The sequence below is a fragment of the Candoia aspera genome, chromosome 17 (genome assembly GCF_035149785.1).
Source record: "Candoia aspera isolate rCanAsp1 chromosome 17, rCanAsp1.hap2, whole genome shotgun sequence".
Lineage (NCBI taxonomy): Eukaryota > Metazoa > Chordata > Lepidosauria > Squamata > Boidae > Candoia > Candoia aspera.
Window position 1 is genome coordinate 9,578,628 of NC_086169.1, and position 19,491 is coordinate 9,598,118.

The window sequence follows — 19,491 nt, forward strand, 5'->3', positions numbered from 1 at the left end:
GTTGGTCGACCCATCTTAAAGTGGCCAGGTTTGAAAAACACTGATTTATAGCATGTTTTGGCCCCAAGAGACCATTGCTCACTTGCCGGCCAGCTGTTTCTTGGCCCTCCAGCAGATGATGCAGAATGGTTCCTAAATATTATTCTACCACTGGATTTTCATCATTGCTAAGCTGTGCTTTCTAACCTGGAGAGTCCAGAAGTATTATTATTACAGTGGGTTGCACAGTCAGCCAGGTGTTTAGACCGGATTTGACCTTTGTGTCCACCTGTTGAGTCCTTCCCAAGGACCTGGGATAGGCAGATGTTGTTGTTCAATATTATTAAAGGTATCGTGGCAGGATGTCGGCTGTTCCAAGTAAAGCTGCCTTTTGCAATTGACCGAGGGGGATTTTGCCAATGCTGATGGTGTTCCAGGGGTGCTCCAGATGTTTTGGGCTTGCCCCCAGGGCGCCTATGACTATTGGTTCTGCCTTTGCTGTCTTTTGCCACAGTCGTTCTACTTCCCTTTGCCGGTCTTTGTGTTTTCTGATTTTCTCCAGTTCTTGCCCTTCTCCTCTGCTGCCTCCACGTCTTGCAATGTTGTTGTTATTACTATTCATTTTTAGGGACTCCAGGACTTGAAATGTGAGACTCCTGGGTTGCAAAGAGGGTGCATTTCTCTCCGGGGACACCTCCCTGCATCCAGGTGGCTAAAGCATTGGCATCTTGGCAGCCAGAGGGGGTGGCTGGGGGTGGCAGTGTCCCAGGGGCCTTTGCAAACCTGGCAAGGAAAAATCCAGCTGGAAAGCTCGGGGAAATGTCAAAAGAGAGGAAGTGAGGGGGCGACCCCCTTCTCCAAAGTGTGTGTTGGAAACCTCTTTTCTCTTGTGGGGAGGGGGGCCATGGAAAGCCAGGGACCGCTGTGTTGTGGGGATATTTAAAAGCTAAACGCAAGTTGCACATGATGGGTATTTACAGCTGAGCATCAGGTCGTTGGGGTTGGAGAAAGAGGCCATGTTGTGGTCTACAGGGAGGTGTGAAGCTCCATCATTCTTGAGCAACCGACAGGAAGCTTGTGGTCCAGAAATCTCCTCACAGAGACATTTCCTACAGTTAAACTTTCTCTTTGGCCCTTTGGGGAAACCTCTTAACGAAAGCTCACCACACAAACGTCCAGGCCGCACAGCCTTCCGCGTTCTGCAACACCTTTCCTTTTTCGCAGACTCAGTTTTTTTTTTCTTCCAGCTCTGTTCTCTTTTTCAACTTGAGACGACTTGCGGCTTGCATCTAGTGGCAATGAGTTCCCCAAGGACAGCAAGTGCCACAGTTTGGCGTTGCATAAGTAGCGTCTCCTGCAGCATTGTGGCGGCTGAGCCGATCTTGGCTGAGCTCAGAAAGGAAAGCAGGTTTGGACCCGTCTAGGTCTTGGATGGAAGACCACGAGGAAATCTCAGGACTGCTGCCTAGACTATCCCTACAGTGGCAGATTCCTTTGGAATCCTATCAAGAAAATTATCAGGTTGCTTCCACGAACTCACCAAAGATCAAAGTCCACTCAGAGGTTATATGGTGTCCCTTCCATTTTTGCCCACGACAACAACCCTGTGAGGTAGGTTGGGCTGAGGGAGAGGGACTGTCCCCAGGGAACTCTCTGGCTGAGGGCTCTTTTTTAAAGGTTCTCGCAAATCTCAGGGCTTCTCACTTTGATAACAGCTTTGGCACTGAGCACCTCAGTCTGCTGTTGGAAGTAATGAGATCTCTTTCCCACCCCATTTTCAGAGCAGATCGTCAGATCCATCAAGGGCAGCAGACTTGGCCAGGTTGGACAAACCAACCCACCACATTTGCTGGTTAACTTACAGAACCCCTTGACACAAGATCTCAGGCCTCCGTGTGAAAAGGCCGGGCAGTAGCAGGAAGAGAAGTCGTTTATACAGCACAGCTCCCTTACGTCTTTCTTCACGTGAACGTGGCCTGTATTTTTATTTCCCAATTGGAAAACCACCCTGCCAGCCTGTAGACCTACATGGCAGAAGAAGTGGGATTGAGCAAAGTGTGATAAAAATGAATCACAAGTGAACAGCCCCCATATAGGTAGGGACCACAGTTCCCAGGACTCCCCATTCAGCAGCCTCTGAGAATTCTGGGAATTGCAGTCCCAAAGCTTCTGGAGGGCACCAGGTAGGGGGATACAGGCTTGAACCGTTCCAGGGCTGTTCACACAACACCCTTAATAACTTGGGTATTAAGTTAACTCATGCTCTGGCTGTGCACAATACCTTGAACCATCTAACTAAACCAAACTAAATCATCTGCGTTTGGACTTAGTGCTAACTCCCCCCAGACCCAAATCCAAATGTAAACAAACCAGATATTTGTGGAAATATGGCTGCTGGAAGTGTGCTGTGTGAACAGCACCAGGGAGTCCTGCCTGCCTGAGCTTTTGAAGGATTGACCGGGGGGGGGGGGGGCGGGGGTGCCACTCTCATTGAAGCCGGAATGGGGTGGGGGCAACCTTGATCATTCCTGGCAACTGGTACTTCTTCAGGGAACATTCCCACGAAGCCCACGTAGCAGTGGAACTGAACTGCCCCATCCCAGTTTAGCAATCGTGGCTGTTCTCCACAAGGGAGCCCCCCATCCAAGGCGTCGCACCCATCCTGCCAGAGGGCTCTCAGTGGACCTCCTTTGCCCTTTCTGGCCATGGCCCCCTCAGGTATGCAAAACTTACAGTGTTGGCTGGGGTCATCTTAGATTTTGCAATTTGAGGGGGGGAAGGGGGAAGCAACTCCAGGATAGAGAGGTAAAGTTGCTGATGAGGCCTGAGGAAGAGGAGACACCAGTAGCTATTGACGATGATGGCTGAATGGAACGCCCAGCATCAGAAGCAGTCTACCTTTGAAAACCATTTGGTGGGGAGGGAAATTGCAGAGAAAGGCTGCTTAGTTCCATGTTTTGCTTTGTTTTTAAGGCCCCCTCTTTTCTCAGGTTGCCAGTTAAGTTCTTGAAGTTGCCTAGAGAAGAAAAGGACTTAATCAGTTTTCTTTCCTTTCCCAGTTTTTCATTCTGCCTTTCCTTTCCTTTCCCATTAATTTTTCCTTGCTTATTTCTGCCCTCTTTCTCCTTTCTCTGCCATTTACCTTCTTCCTTCTCACTATCGTTCCTCCCTTCGTTCCCTCCCTCCCTTCGTTCCTTCCTTCCTTCCTTCCTTCCTTCCTTCCTTCCTTCCTTCCTTTCCCTTCTCTCCGCTTCGCCGCGTCCCTCCCCTCCCCTCCCCTCCCCTCCCCTGGCGAGGGCCGAGCAGAGCAGTCACACCCATCCCGGGCTGAGTTACAAGAGCCGCGGCCGGGCGGGGAGCGCCCCACTCGCTTCGCTCCCGCGGCAGGGCTTAGACGGGAGCCCGCTCGCAGGGCTCGGTCGCCGCCTCCAGGAATCCGGGGACGGGTCGGGGTCTGGGCGCTACACCGGGACGTCGCTTGGCATGGCCGTGCCGGGCAGCTGAACGCCGCCGACCCGCAGGTGAGGCTGGCGGGCGCGTCTCCGGGCCGCCCCCCCCCCGTTTCAGCAGCGCCGCGGGGCCGGGCCCGGGCTCCCCACGAGACGCGCGCGGGTCTGCCCGCCAGTGGCAGCCGGGCGCCCACCTTGGCATCCCGGGCCAGCGGGTCCCCGAAACAAGACGCGCCCTGCAGAAAAGGCGGCACCGCCCCCGCCTCGCCACCTCCGGGCACCGCCCTGGCGAGTCCGGAAGGTTCGGCCAGCCGCCCCCGCGCTCCCTGCGCAGCGCGGGTGGGAAAGTTGGGCACCCGGGCCGGTGGCTGGGAGCGGGTGGGGAGGCGGCTGCGGGCGAGAGACTTTGTCCCCGCTGGGTGTCCGGGTCTCCCCACAGACTTCGGACTGTTGGGGTGGGGGGGAACTATTGCGCCCCTCCTTTTCCATAGATGTTGGACGTGCTGCCCACCCCCAGCTCTGGCGGGTGGGTCCGGAGCGGGAAAGGGACCCCCGCGCCCGATCTTGGTTTAGAAAGCAGGTGGGGTGGCACGCCAAGCTCCCCCCCCCCCGTGCAGGGCGAGCGCACAGGTGGGAATTCCTTTCCTGGGAGCCCCTGGGGAGGGGGCGCCTGTCCGTGGAAGGTTTGGCTGCCCGAGGGACGGGGGCTGAGGGCGCGCGTAGTCCCGGAGCTGATGTGGCTGGCTGCGAAAGCAAGGCGTTGGCTTAATCCGGAGTGACTCCGGTTCGGGAGGGGCGTTTCTCGCGCGCACTTTGGAACTCCGGAGGAAACGGGGGAGCCCGGTGGGGTGCCCGAAGCTCGCTTCTCGCGGGGACCCGTCTGATCCTTTGGGACTGGCTTTTCCGCGTGTACGTTTCAGGGTAGGGTGTGGCTCCGGTTTAGCCTTCGCACGAGCGGTGCGGAACGGAGTGGGGCGGCAGCAGGTTGGCAGCTGTGCGGAAGAGCCAACGGTGAAGGAGGCCAGTTGTGTGCGGGGGGGGCTTGAGTGGGCTCGGACCCCCGGTTGATTTGCAAATTCCCCTCTATGCCCCTTCCCCTGTTTATGCCGGAGTGACTCTGCTTTGGAAGAGCCGTGTCGAGAGGGAGATGTTTCGGTTGGTCTCGTGGGAAGGCGAAGCGGCCCAACCCACCCCCTCCCCTCCCCTCCCTTCCCTTCTCTCTCATTCGGATTCAGCCAGCGCCCGGAGGGAGCCGCTCCGCTTCACTTTGCTCCAAGTTTCGCCGCCTTTCCTTTGGCAGTTGGCGTTCATTTGGATCGCGGGCGGAGGGGAGGCTGGCTGGGAAGGCGTGCGGTCCTCCCTCGCTCGGGCTGGCCCCGCTGGGCGGGGAAGCGCTCCCCCTCCCCACCTCGCCCCCTCCCCGCCCTTGGGCCCCGGCCAGCCCTCTGGAATGCGCTGGTTGGAAAGACTGACGAAGGCCGAGCAGCAGCCTCCGAGGGAAGGGCTGAGCCCAGCTCCCGGAAAACTGGGGGGGACTCGGCATCTACGAAAGGTGGGGGGGAGGCTGGAGTCGAGGGAATCCCCAAGGAAGGCGAGGCAGCCAGAGTGCAGGGAGGGGCACGTTCACACAACTCCTGAACCCCAGTTTTGCCAAACCAGCCGTGCAGGGCGAAATTTCAGGCTGGCAGCATGGAAGGAACAGGGTATGAAAGAAACAGAGCCTCTGAAAAAGGCTGGGATTGCACAACCTGCTGAACCCCTTCCTGAGTTACCAGGACCCAGTGGCTGTGTTTATATTTATTTATTTATATCTATATTTATTTGTTTTATTTAGAGGCCACCTGACTCCCAAAGCAGTCTGGGCAGCTGACAGCTAAGAACCAATCTATATAAAAGTGATACCTGACTGGAAGCACAAAGTATTCAAAAGAAGTATTCAAAAGAAGAGCGACACAAATCAAAATATTTTCTGTGGAAATAGTCCACGTTCTGGCTTAAGAGCTGATTCCAGTTCCTGCAGCGGGCTAAAACAAGGGCTGTGTTCTCACAGCACCCTGAACTGCAAACCCCTTGATCCTGCTTCAGCTTCGTGTGCTGTGTGAACCCAACCGATGGGAAGCTTTTATTTGCAGGGCTGTGATTGCCTAGTGAGGCTGTGGTGTTGTTGGGAACCAAGTGCTACATTTGGTGCAAAATTAGGCTGTGGAACCCACTGCCACTTGATGTATTCTCCCTATATATTTTTTCCTTTGCAGTTAAAGGAGCAGGCCTGCTGGGGTGGAGGCTGTGGAAGCAAAAGGGATCGTAAACGGGTTACTGTTTGGATGCACTGTGGGAACTCGCTTCCTCCTGGGGGGCCAGGGAAGATCCGTGGTGATGGTCTGAACAGGACAGGGTTTCTTTGGTCCCCAAAGAGGGTCCTGGAGCACGCGAGGAAGCCCACGGGTTTTGTGGCACTTTTTGCGACTGTGTTTCCCAACCTCGGCAACTTTAAGATGCGTGGACATCAACTCCGCTTTTCTCCTCTTCCCATTTGTGGGTCACCTCCTGTTCAGGAACGGGATGGGCCATGCGGGTTTGTCTGCTCTCCAAGGCGGTAAGATAATTTTTCATTAGAATGGCCTACCCTGCAGGGCGGGTGGTGTTTGCTTGCAAAGACTTCTGAGAAGAGGGAAGTGGGTGACTTTTCTGGAATGGTGTTGAGTCTACAAGGGTGGGGCATTCTGGTGCCCTCTTGAAAATCAGATAAGGATCCCCCAAATTTGTACAGCAGCAGTAGAGGGTGGATTGGGGGGATTTCTGAATCTGGAGTCCTCGGCCAGTGGGGCAGCTGGCTGGGGATGAGGGGAGCTGGAGTCCAGATTGGTAGGAGGAGACTTGGATCCTTCCCCGCCCTGCGAGATTGCTCTGCTCATCCAAAGGGCTTCCTGGCCCCCTCCCCGAATGGTGCACTTTGTTCTGCATTTCCTGTCTGGGGCTGGTGCAGGGGAGGGAGGAATTCCACTCAGCCCCCTCTTTCAGGCGGGGCGGACTGGGCGGTACTGGTTCTGTCACATTCTGCCGCTGGTTTCCACCCTTGCCCAGTTTCCTGCTGCTGGCCAGGAGCCACGCCACGCTCTCTTCGGGCCCCGGGCCCCAGCTCCCTCACTGCTCTCTGCCGCGCTCCTCACAATGGCCACAAAAGCTTACTGGAAAGCTTTGAATGCCGCACACGAACCCTCTGCTCGCTCGTCTAGCATTTTGCCCCTCCGTGGCGGGCGGCCTGGGCTGGCTGGCACAGACGTTGCCAGGTTTTCAGCTTTCCGCTCCGTCGGAATGGCTGCTTCTGAAGCGGGGCTGGGACGGGCTGGGCGGGCAGACGCCTTCGGCCTGTTCCCGTGCGCCATTCTTTTCAGTCGGTCTTGCTCTGTCTGGGAGAGAACAGAACGAACGGAGGCTTCACCCTTTGTTTCAAAAGGATGAAACCCATGATTGGCGCCAGAAGGCCAGACGCTGGGTTTTGACCCGAGCCGATGGCAGAGAGTTGCCTGGAATTGGCAAAGGAGAGGGCAGAAAACGGAGGGTTTCCGCTGCAACAGGCCCGCTGATGTGTTGGATTCAGCAGGCTCCCGCACGTGGCTCTCCGTCTGAAGTGTGCGTCTCCATGCGTTCAAGCCACTGCAGGCAGAAAGGTAGCATGTGAGAGAAATTGCAAAGCAGGCACCTTTCCGGCTGCTTTCCCAGGCACTGTGATTTTAAAATTATTTTTGCTGCAAAGGCGTACTGAATGCCAACCTGTGGTCCGCCTTGCTCGGTCTTTTGAAAGGGCTGGTACAAAAAAGGGGGGCAGGCACCAGGGCCAAAATTTGCACAGATAAAAGTCCTGGCTGCTTCCTTTGTCCTTGCTGGATTTCTTCCCCTTTCGCTCTTGCACTTAATTTTCTCTCTCCCCATTTCGAATTTTTTCTTGTGCATTTTTAAGGCCCGTTTTCTCCTCTATATTCATTTTTCCCGTGCTTTTTTTTTTGCATGTTTGTGCATGCATTTTGTTTCCTGGGCATTTCTCTGGAATACTTTTTTTTCCTCCCTCCACTCTGCTCCGTTTGTCATGACGGGGGGGGGGGGAAGCTGTGTGCATTTCCCCCCACTTCCCAGCTGGCAAAATCTGCAGTGTTCTGCCCTGGATTGGGGTTTCTGCTTCTGTCCTCCTCGCCCTGCTCTTCAACGTATGTTGATTTGCCTTTCAGCTGTTGCTCCCTTTCTGCTGGGCGGGTTTGCTGAGGGCACAATCAGAAAAAGAAGGCACCGAGGTTACATTAGTTTGCGGTCAAATGAGGCCCCTTGTGCTGGCATCTTTTCTAAAAACATGTGGCACAAACGATTTCACTTTGCTGGCGCACCTTTTGGGAGATGGCTTCTGGGTCGCGAAAATTGCGTCTCTCCCAGCGCGATGCCTTGCTGGTGTCCCTCTCTGAAAGGGTAGTGGGCATCAGTGGTCAGAGCTCCGAAGGTCTGAATTTGGGGCCTGGTGGCGAAGACACGGTTGGGATTTGGGGAGAAGATGTTCCAGAGCTTTGATTCCTGTGTCCATCTTCCCAAGGCGGGGCGGGGGCTTTGAGACGCACGAGGTGGACCCACGTGAGGCCGAGAACAGATGCTGAAAACGTTGCAACACTGCTGGTTTCCAGGAGCCTTGTCCAAGATTTTTGTGGATGTTGCTTTGGAGAAAAACTGCCAGTTTTTTTTTTTTTTTAAAATAATGATTGTAGTGGTAGTGGTAGTGGTGGTGATGGTGTCCTCTTTTCAGGGCATCCAGAATGTTGGTTAGAAATCATTTTCATGTCCCATTCTAGGATCTGTGAAAGTTATACTCGAATTTTCTTTCCTTTTAAAAAAATTTGGCATTATTCCGATTCTCCTAGCTTTGATGGAATGCCGCCCAGACCCCCTAGACACAAAGAGTCTTACTTAGCACCCTTTTCTAGGCTCAAATAAAAGGATATGTTTGCATCGCCATGGCTACAAGCGTGTCTTTGTAACCATAAGGACTAGAACCTTGATGAAAACAAACACACAAAGACGAATCGAGGATTCTCAGACTGCTGAATTCTGAACTTGCTAATCCACTTTACCCTTTTGAAAATGGCGTCTTTTCCCTCACCACCCCCACTGCAAATCCTTTTTTCTTACAAAGGAAGCAATCTCCTTTTTGTATTTCTGGAAACTTCACAAATTTGCTGGAGGTGTGTAAAGAACTATGCCCTACATATGATCCTCTTCCCTTCTGTTCTGTTCTTTTTTAATGTGCCTACCAAGGGTGATGGAAGAGAGAAAACAATGTTCCTTGTTTCCTGAGGACATTAGGCTTTAAAACCCAGTTGCTTTTCTTTGCCTCAGTCATATGTAAGAAAGGGTAAAGCCAAGGTCAGCGTGCCTTTTCATCTAAACCAAATAAGTGCACCCCTGGATTCTCCTCTGCATGTAGAAAGCTAGCAGTTCAGGGAAGAACATTCCAGTTTTTCTCCCCAATATGCTATTTTTCTATTCTGTGCATAGCAAGTATTATTTTTATTGTACACACTGGGATTGGTTTGAATTATTATTGCCATTCATAATACTTTACCTTTCTTCTCAACCGTGCATGCTGCTTTGCAGTGAGTCTCTGCCTGAAGGAGCTTACAGTCCAAAATTCAACACTTAGGGGGCACATCAGATAAATATTTCTTTGAGGTGAGCTGATTCTTGGGATTTTATGGGCACATCCTTCAGTTTTCTTGGTAACACGATAGAAGTGGTTTGTCACTGCAGCCTGCTCAGATACTTTTTCAACTGCCCAGTCTTGCCTTCTCTCCTGAGATTTCCTAGTGGTCTCCCATCCAGGCCAACCCAGACAAGGTTGGCTAAGTACAGGACCTTCCTGAGCTGCAAGAGGCCATTAATGGTGGCAAAGAACATGGAGGGATGAGTGAACAGAGGGAGAAACTGTATGAAACTCAGCTAACAAAACTCATTAGGTGCAGACTCAGGCAGTCAGGAGCATTTGGCCAAAAGGCAGCTGGTAAAACAAACTGCCCCCCCAATCTGAAATGGTACAGCCCAGACATAGATTTAGCTTTCAAATGCATATTAGGCCCTGAGTGTATAAATATGCCAATAAGAACAATATGATTCTGCCTGCAAAGGAAAAAGAAGAAGAAATTTGGTTTCTGTATTTATTTTTAACTTAGCAAGTTCCTAGTCCTTATGGTTCCTCCTGTAGGTTGGGAACTATTTGGGGGAAATGCCTAGTGAAATCTCAGGCTTAAACAAATCCTTGACGAAGATAAGATTTCCTATCACCAGAGCATCCTTGGAGTGCATAATTTGCTTGCCCTTCCCCATAACTAGCTTAACCAGTTCCTCGTGCCCCGCCCAATAGTGTGCAAAATTATTACCGTTTCTCAGAGGAGGGCATGGACTGGAATGCAGAAAGCTGTGGGTGTCTGTCAGGATAGGAACCTCTATTTGAAACTGTAGAGATTGCAACGTTCCTGGTTCAAACTCTTTGCTAGCTTTGCTCTACCTGCCCCCTTCCCAAAAATACAGCTGTGGCTGGAGCTTCAGATGTGATGCAGTCTTAAAAAATAAATGCCCGTTCTCCCGCGGTTATCGGACCTCCAAAATTTGGATCTCAGTACTTCCCCAGTAAAACAGAACCCTTTGGAATGTGTGAATGCAAATCTCCTTGTTTGGACCTAAAACACGCTCTTTATATGTACTTACTCCGGAGAAGGTTATGAAATTTCCTCCGTTTTAGATCAATGCTGTGGAAAGGCAGAAATGGAAGCCAGCTCTTCAGTTTCCTGAAAATCTCCAGTCTTGATTACAAACCAGCAGGCTGGTTTGTGGCCCTTGTTAATTGCAAATAAATAAATAAAACCAGGCAGAAGGAAAAGTTGCAGACAACTCAAGATGGGACATTGGTGTTTTGATGAATTCCATGCTCAGTTTGATCAAATACAGTGAAAAAACAGGATTGTATTCTTCTCTTGCAGGATTCTGGGAGTTGAAGTCCATATGTCTTAAAGTTGCCAAGGCTGAGAAACCCTGCTGTAGGGTGAATGAGTACAACTTGCTGGCATCTGATATTATTGGGACATTATTAGCTTGACTGTTGCCACGTGGGCTGCCCTTGACGGTTTAGTGAATGAGATCGGGACCAAAAATGGCAATTTCATTTTTAAAATATTGTTTTTCTAGCACCCTCCATATATGTGGGGCTCAATCAAACAGCACTGAGACCTGAAGAGAACTCAGAAACAGCTCTAATGAAACCTAAGCTTGTTCTTAATAGCCAAGGCAAAATCAGCAACCTTTTTGAAAACTTGAGATTTATCTTGGTAGCTGAATTCACTCTGTTCAGGGTTGCACAAGGCACTGAATCATAAAGCAAGTGGGTTTGCGCACCATGCTAAACCACAGACAAGTAAGCCAAATGCGCTCTTGCTATCCAAGATAGACTGCCTCTGATCTTGGAGGCACCCTTCTGCTATCTTGTTTTTTATCCGATAGTGAAGAGAAGTATGGAGATGGCCTCGGGGAAAGAATTCAGCAGCCATTAGGTGAATCTCAGCCCTGGAAGGAGGAGGGAGTGAGGAGGAAACTAAATTGCCCAACCTTGATTCTTTTTCATTAAAAAAAAAGCAGGGGAGAGAATGTCAGGCTTTCAAGATTCAGCTATTACGCCCTTTAACGATAGAGTTCCAGTAGCTCTTGGGGGCATCCATTTCCTGACCTGGCCTACCTCGTACAGATGCCAACCTGAAAACAAGGGCAGTGCCAGACCTCTCTCTTGCATATTCCAAGTTTGTTTGAATGGGCCTGGTTCTCTCTTTGTAAGAAGAAGGAACTTTTAAAATCTCTGCCTCCCTTTTTGGCTCTGTCCTTTTTTGAAAAACAGAACACCTTTATATTTGTGCTTCAGTGATCTCCAAGGATGGAGGGACGACACCAGAAAGGCTTCAGATTTGGCAAGGTTTCTTTGAGAAAGATTTTTGCCCAAATATGGAGGCCCAGGAGAAGATGCCTCCAGCAGGGTCCAGATGAGAGGGGAGGATCTTGGAAAACTTCTGCAAAGATGGGAAGACCCATGGGATGAGGGAAGGGGAGAAGACGGACTGTGTTTGGGGGCAGGACGGTGATAATTTGGGGCAAGAGGGTTGGGTTGGAAGCCCTTGAGAGTGCGGGAACCCCAGTTGCATAGCCCTGGTGCTCGAGGTGGGGAATAACTAGCTGAGCCTCTTAACAGCCTGATCGCCCTGCCTCCCCATCTTAAGTGGGTGTGAAGGAAGAGAGACACACATCGATTTGAAATCCTCTTCTTGCTGCAAAGCAAATGCCACCCTTTCAGTCAGTAACAAGCCGGGACAGGTTTGTGCAACAAAGGCAGCAGGATGGGTCTGGTCAAGTTCTCAGATAGCCGGCTTGTGCCCGGAGGCTTGCGCAGATGTGTGTGTGGGGGTGCCTGTGCCTGTGCTCGCGGGGCGGCGAGCAGGATTTTTGCTTCGAACTGGCGAACCAGTTGCAGGGTGACTTGGCTCTTGCGTGATCCAGCTCGTTCTTCTTAAAATGGGATTCCCCCTCCAGTGTGGTGAGCAGTGTGTGAAGCTGGTTGCATACATGCGTGTGCACATGAGAAAGAGAATCCTCAAATTCTGCAGCCCCAGGACTGCAGATTTTTGGCGTGGTCCTGAAATCGTAGCCAAATGGTCCTGTGCTTTTGTGGGACAGGAAGTGCGGACTGGAACCACAAGGCCAGATTAAGATCAGTGAGGTTTTTCACCTTCCAGTAGAAGTGAAGTGAGATTTAGCTTTTGGGGGTGTGCTGTCTCCAGCTCCTGTGAAAACAGAACTTTTGCTTGGCAGTTAAGGCACCCTTCCCGATGCGTGGGCTGGCCAGTTCATGCCTGGGAATCTGGGAGTCGAAATTCTGGTCTGTTTGGAGAGCGCCCGAGAGAGGGGTAGCAGTTCCTCTGCTTCGCGCTGCCTCCTGCGTGGCAGTCTCAGAAGTGATTCCAGAATTTCTGGCTCTAAATCTTCCCAAATAAACCTGTTCAGGCAGGAAAAAAATCTTGACTGTTCCCACATACGGCTTTTGCCCCCATTCTCTGTTGAAACCAACCAGTTCTGCGCTTAACTATTTTGCCTGGGAGTTTCAGACGGCAAACAAAATCCATGCAGGTGAAAGTTGGACTAACAAAAGAATTGTTTTGTGCAACCTGGGTGTCTCCAGAGCAGTGTTTCTCAACCTTGGGAACTTTAAGATGTGTTGACTTCAACTCCCAGAATTCCCCAGCCACAACCCCCTAAAACCCCTGCTTCTCTCCAGGGAGCAGTGAATGAATTGCAGACATAAAAGCATCCACCGCTGTACTTTAAGAGGGGTTATGTTTTCTTTAACTCCAGCAATAATTGGAGATAGAGGCCCTTTTGAGGGTTAATTGGATGTAATTGCACAGTAGATGGCCAGATATTTTGCTGGGAGTGGGGAGGGAGAAATGAGAGGGTGGCTTTCCCTGAAGGTGACCCTGTAGCTGGAGATGAGTTGATCTTTCCAAGAGGGAGGGGAGGGGAGGGGAGGGGAGGGAGGAAGGAGAAATAGAGAAGGGAGGGAGGAAAGAAGGAGAAATAGAGAAGGAAGGAAAGAAGGAGAAATAGAGGAGGGAGAAATAGAGGAGGGAGGGAGGAAAGCTTCTTGGCCTGTTTTGGGGTCATCTCTGGCTTAACCAGTTAGGCAAGGCGGCTTTTCGGGGGGCTGCAGTGGGAAATGAATTCTCCTAAACCAGCATCATGTTTTGCAAACTCAGAAGTAGGAGATGCAGACATCCAGCTCACAGGAACTAGGGATCGGCAGACCTCTAGCTGCCAGTTTCTCTTATTTTTTAATCTTTGCAAATCTGCCAAATTCAGTTTGTGGAACTTTTTTTTTTTTAAACTTTGCATTCAGATGTACACTTTATTTTGTCACGCTTTTCTCCAAATCTGGTCTCTTCTGTGCGCAGCTTTCCCAAACAGAAGAATTCCTTGCAAACGTGTCCATTATGATGATTTTGAGCTCTTGAATGAATGTTCTGACCACAAGGCTTCATTATGTCAATGACTCTGTCTCCATTGGCCAAGCAAGCAGGAGTGGGCGTGGCTGTGGTGCTGCAGCCAATCGGCTTTGGGAGTCATTTCCAGCACTGCCAAGTCTGGCGGTGAGTTCTCTGATAGAGCACCTTGTGTTTTTAGCCACTCTGTACTTCTGACTCCTTTCCTTGGAGGACTGATTGGGCCGATCTGGCTCCTACTGAATGATGGTTTGGGTTGTGGCTTTCATACGTCTTTGCTGGCTCACAGTACAATTTTGGCTTACGCCTGCCTCCCTCTTGCCGAAACCAGACATGCCAACCATATTATGTCTGACGGGCAAACCTGGCTGGGATGCAAAGCCAGAGTACGGTTTCTCAGTTCCGGCAGACCGCATTCCTTGCAGTTGGGTGGTTTGAAAAATAAGGTTTAACAGTTTTGGTGGGAGCCCCGCCTATATATTTTTGCTATTGGTTTGAGAAACCTATTTGAAATTCCTTTCTTTTGTTCTTGACACCCCCCTTTATTTTCTTTTGCACACACACACCCATTCCAGTTTCCTCTTTTTCTTGTTCGGCACCTTTTTTCTCCAAACTGGCATTCTGGGCAAGCTGTTGGGCTACTAATCTGCATTTCAAGGCAGCTCGTATCATTTGGCATTGCTGTGCTATGCCAGAAGAACCGAACTTCCCCGTTGTCCTGCACCATTTGATTCCTGGGCTGACCATGAGAAGTGACCTGATGTCCAGCCCAACAGAGGAGAGCTTGCTTACGGGGAGGAAGTTGTCCTCTGGTTTCAGGTGCAACCTCTTAATGCACACCAGGATGGGCATTTTTAAATCTCACATGGGCACCACGCTTTAATTTGTTGCATTGGGGGATGAAAAGGTCTTGGATCTGCAGTTTTCTGAAATTGAAGAGATCAGTTCTGATGAGGCCATCATGTCCCATCTGAGCTGCCTCCCAGATAGATTTGAGGACAACCCCATTGTTCCCAGCCAGATTCACATCAGAGCAGGGTTTCTCAACCATGGCAGTGTTAAGATGTGTGGACTTCAACTCCCAGAATTCCCCAGATGCAGCTCACAAAAGCTTCTGCCTTTTAATAAAATTATTAGCCTGAAAAGGCCTTACCAGATTCCTTCTGATTTTTTGCCACCATAAACCAACATAGCTTTTCTCCTGCAATACTTGTAGAGTGAAACTTACAGTATTTCTGTGGTCTGGACCCAGAGATGGGGATGAAATCCATTTAGGTTTGAATTCCCTTTGCTCTATTTTGCATTTCCAAACTAAAACACAAAATGAAACTTGATATGTACAGTTCTCTGAATAATTTTCAGTGCCATTTGATAATATTAATTAAAAAAAACACAGAATGACATGGAGACCTCTGTGCAGAAATGCGTGGATGCATGAAAATCATGTACAAAAATGGGAGACTTTTTTGTAAAACTATGTATGTTGGGCAGAATTGGAAACAAAAATACAAATGTTTGGATGTCTTTTGTACATGCAAACTATTTGTCAATAATTTATCAAAAATGCGTATGTTGTGGTCGAGTTTGTCAAACTCATGGATGGATGGACAGATTGAATTTAAATAGCCACCCATCTCAATCTTGTGACTCCGGATGGCTCACGATACAAAACACAAAACAAATAATAGAATATTTCAGTGAAACTGCAGCCTCTAAAGACTTTAATCCAATCAAACCGTGCGTGTCAGCTTCAACTAACAGCCATGCCCCATCTTACACATGGTTGATTTACACAGTATGTTGAAGCATAAACTAACCAAGGGGCAGGGTGACCAAGCCACAGCAAACAAATCAGGTCAAAACTAACTAACCCAGCTTTGTTTAATGAACGCAGCTCTAACACTTGGGCTGACCCAGTTAAACACATTGTCTAAAGGGGGCAATAGGAGAATAAACTTAAATATCTCTTAAACCAGTGTTTCTCAACCTCAGCAACTTTAAGATGGGTGGACTTCAACTCCTAGAATTCATGGCTGGCTGGGGAATTCTGGGAGTTGAAGTCCACCCATCTTAAAGTTGCTGAGGTTGAGAAACACTGTCTTAAACTGTTTAAATCTTGCCTTTCTCTGGAGAACTTTTCCCCTGCTCCCACCCTTGTGTTTTATCTTATAAGTCCAAAGCAGGGTAAATTCTAAAATAGCTTTCTCCGAACTCTCCAGGGATCTTTTTAGCCAGGAGAAAACTTGAATCCAGATCAGCTTAATCTAGCTAGACAGTTTGGCAAGTTTCTCAAGCTTTGGTGATTGATGATCGGGCAGGTAAAACATCCAGTGACGTTTGCCATCAAGTGTACCAGTGAGGAACCCAAGAGTGTGGGCAACCCACCCCCAAAAGATTCGGCATTGATCAGGCAAAGAAGCCAGTGTGAGTTGGCCCCATCCCATGCAGGAAGCTCTGTTTTCCTTAAGGGTGGGGCCATTTCCTTGCGGCAGTAGGAAGCCGTGGGCCAAGCACCGTTGGCGACGTTGCCCACACATGCTTGGAAGCCAAAAACACATCTTTGACCTTTGCAGATACAAAACCAAATTAGAGAAAATTGTTCTCTGTCGCCGTACCCCTTTCAAGTTTGAATAATGGCCCTACCGAGGTTGATTCCCTCTGAGGAAGAAATCCTGCCTTTCTATTCCCTGGGGCAGAATGGTGAGGTTGGCATGCTGCCAAGTGTCTGTTTTAAATTCCCCCCAGAAAGGGTCCTTCCCCCACCACTTCTACCCCCACCAGCTCTCTCTCCCCCACTCGACCTCTTTCAGCAAAACCTGCCACTAACAATTAATCCAAGAGAAAGCAGAGAGGTTCAGCGCGTGGCTGGAAGAAAATGCTTTGTCGAAAGAACGTGGTCGGATGAGGTGGGCTTGTTTGCAAGGAGATGAAAGACACGCTTGGTTCCCCCCCCCGGCCCCCGCCCCCGCCCAGAAATGGATGTGAGCTGCAGAAATTGCCCCGTAATCTGGTCCAAGCACTGTCTCTTTTGGAGCAGTTGACTGGAGAGGATTTCAAAAGTGTTGAACTTCACACATAGGTCTGTACGGGTTACGTTATGAAAATTCAATCAGTTCAATAACCGAGTGCACCTTGTGGGACTCAGGATGCTGAGGGTCAGGCATACTTGCTTCCCCATAGCTACTCCATCTGCAAAAAGGGAACAACAACAACAACAACAACAACAATAGCAGCTTTCCTTAGAGGACAGTTGTGAAGGTTTTAACACTTGCATTGTGGTTAAGTGAAGAAGCTTGTGGACCCTGTCTCATTTGCTTTATTTGTTCCCTGCGTTTGATTCCTGGCATGGCCGGTTTCAAATAATCACCTGATGGGAGAGAGGCTCTCCTGCCAATCAGAGCTGGCAATATCAGCTCCGGTGAAGGCTTTCTTGTCCTCCTGGAATCTTCCCCAGCAGGTTGAACAGCCCAGAGCGGGAAGCGGTCGCTGGGCGGCCAGGAACCTCTCCTCTGACCAGAATCCTTCTGGGATGGAGTTTCTGCGGGGATCAAAAAGGGATGCCAAGAGAGCCGCGGGTCCTGGGTAGACAAATGCAATGTGTTTGTGTTCGGCGTCACAAGCCCATGACTGGCACTGATGGCACCAGGGGACGGGGCTTGACAATTTGGGAACAGTTTCCCACGCGAAATAGGCACATTCCACTTGGTAGAGTCGCATCAATGTCAGCCCTTGCCATTAGCAACAATAGCAACGGGGCCCTTGGAAAACAGCACTAAGGTGCTTAATTTTGCTGGGTGATTTTTTCTTTATTTTAAGAGAGAGATGGGGTTGAGGGGTTGCACAGGCTGCAGGTTGCTCACCCCTTGGCTTAGCAGTGTGTTTCCTTTTACCTTCCTTTTTCTTTTTTGGTATCATGTTCTCCTAGGAAAGAGTCTAGGTTTAGGGATGCTGTGATTATTTTTAAATTAAATTAAATTAAATTTTATATTTTATTTTTGCCTGCAATGGAGAAATGGAGTCGTTTTGTTCTTTTGGAGAAAGCTGGCACATGGTGTCAATGCAAGGTTGAAACGTAATGACGGTGAAAAGCTTAGTCTAAGCTGGTATTGCTGTGGCATTGTGTTCCCCAAGTTAGAGCTGCAGAGACTGTGATCCATCAAAAGATGTGTTACAATATATAGTATTCAGTCTTTAGCTGGCCTGGATTCTAAGCTTTCCTTTAAAGCTCTGTGTTTTAAACTTGGCAACTTGAAGATGTGTGGACTTCGACTCCCAGAATTCCCCAGCCAGCATACCGAACTGCGATGTCATAGGATGATAAAAAAAAAAGTGTATTGTGTGAATCCAGGCAAGTGGGTTATGCACCAAGCTAAGTGAAATCCATCTTATTGTGAGTTGGGATCTTTCTCGTAAATTTTGCCAGCTCTTAACCCCTCCCTGAATTGCACCACCCATTCTTCTTCTAGAAGCCCAGCCTTTGCAAAAAAATGCTGACATTCAGCTTGCATCACGCTGCCTGCTGTTGAAATGAATGCAGCAGTGATAAAAAGCGGGTGTAATCTGGGTGGGCGTCTTTTCTGCATTAACTTGCAGTGTCTCAAAACTCAGAAGATCCCATGAGTTATAGAACACAAGGTTGCCATGACAAGGCAAAATTGCCAGCAATTCAATGGAAGGGTTTCTCTTGGCAGAAAAGTGAGAAAAACCCAGGCTATTTGGGGTCATAAATTGGGATGTGCAGTTGCATCAGAGCAAATGTCCATCCCAAGTTCTGATTTCCCAGCAAAAATCCCTCTGTTGATGTACAGGTCACATTCACACAGATCAATAAGCCAGGATTCTAGAGAATTTTGCTCTTCTTTGAAGGAGAGGTGTGTTAATGGACACAGCCAGCTCACAAGGCAGAGTTTGCTGCTGAAAAACTGCAGCAAAGTTTGTCAGCCAAGAACAACGTCCATCTGGAACTTCAAATAAGCCAGCAAAAAAATCCAGATGGGTTGAATTAACATTAAATGTATATGACGTTAAAACAATTAAACACAGCTCAGCTGTGAATCCTTTGTACACCGAATCCCTTCGGCTTTGTCACCTTAAAAATTGGGTGGGATGTTGGAATGGTTTTAACTTATCCTGTATGCTGCCATGAGCCGTTCAACAGGGAGGTGGCCTCACAAATTCAGCCCATTAAATTAAATTAAAATTTAAAATGGTAACGCAGTTGAACCAGCTCTTTGGCATGGTGCTTTCTTTACAAGCCAAGATCAAAGACAGGGTTTGGGAACCACAAGGCCCCATCCTGGCTTTGGGCAACATGAGAAGTAAATTATTTTTCATTTGTTCAAGTAGTTACGTGTTGGGGTAGAATTCCATGAATATGTTGGCCTGCAATTCCCAGATTTGTTATCTGGCCTGTGAACTAATTCAGAGATGAGAAAGTGACATTTAGGGGTTCCTCTTGGAAACCCAATGCTTTGATATACCTATATGCCTCTAAAGCCGGGAAGCCACTGAACTACGAAATCGTATTTTCATCACAGATGTTGGAGCAATTTGACCTCTTTGCATTGCTTCATAAAATAATGCAACCCAGCTGTGCCCCGGACAGAGGTGTCTGCAGCATAGGGTCAAAAAAGTCAAAATGGTGGCCGTGACAGTGCAATCAAAGCTCTGCTGTTTTTTTGTGTGTGTTACAAAGCTTTAATTGCACTGTTACACTGCCATCTTGACTTCTTTGACCCTAACCTGTGGATGCCCTGCCTCTAGATTGGTACATTTCTTCCTCTGCTGTTTTTGACAGCTTAAACCAGTGTTTCTCAGCCTTGGCCCCTTTAAGCTGTGTGGGCTTCAACTCCCAGAATTCCCCAGCCAGTTGCTGGCTGGGGAATTCTGGGAGTTGAAGCCCACACAGCTTAAAGGGGCCAAGGTTGAGAAACACTGAGCCAGAGGATGCCCACGTTCTCCCCAGCCTAAGAAGCCGGTCCCCAACGATGCAGAGC

General features: G+C 49.3%; 1 protein-coding gene across 2 annotated transcripts in view; it reads left to right on the forward strand.

Moving 5' to 3' along the window:
* The first annotated feature begins 3,355 nt into the window (after positions 1–3,355).
* AHNAK (AHNAK nucleoprotein) overlaps positions 3,356–19,491 on the forward strand; it is a 58,781-nt gene continuing 42,645 nt past the window's right edge. For both annotated transcript variants that reach the window (XM_063317261.1, XM_063317263.1), the window contains exon 1: positions 3,356–3,500. The gene's annotated coding sequence lies outside the window, so the exon portion shown is untranslated. The remainder of the gene's footprint in view (positions 3,501–19,491) is intronic.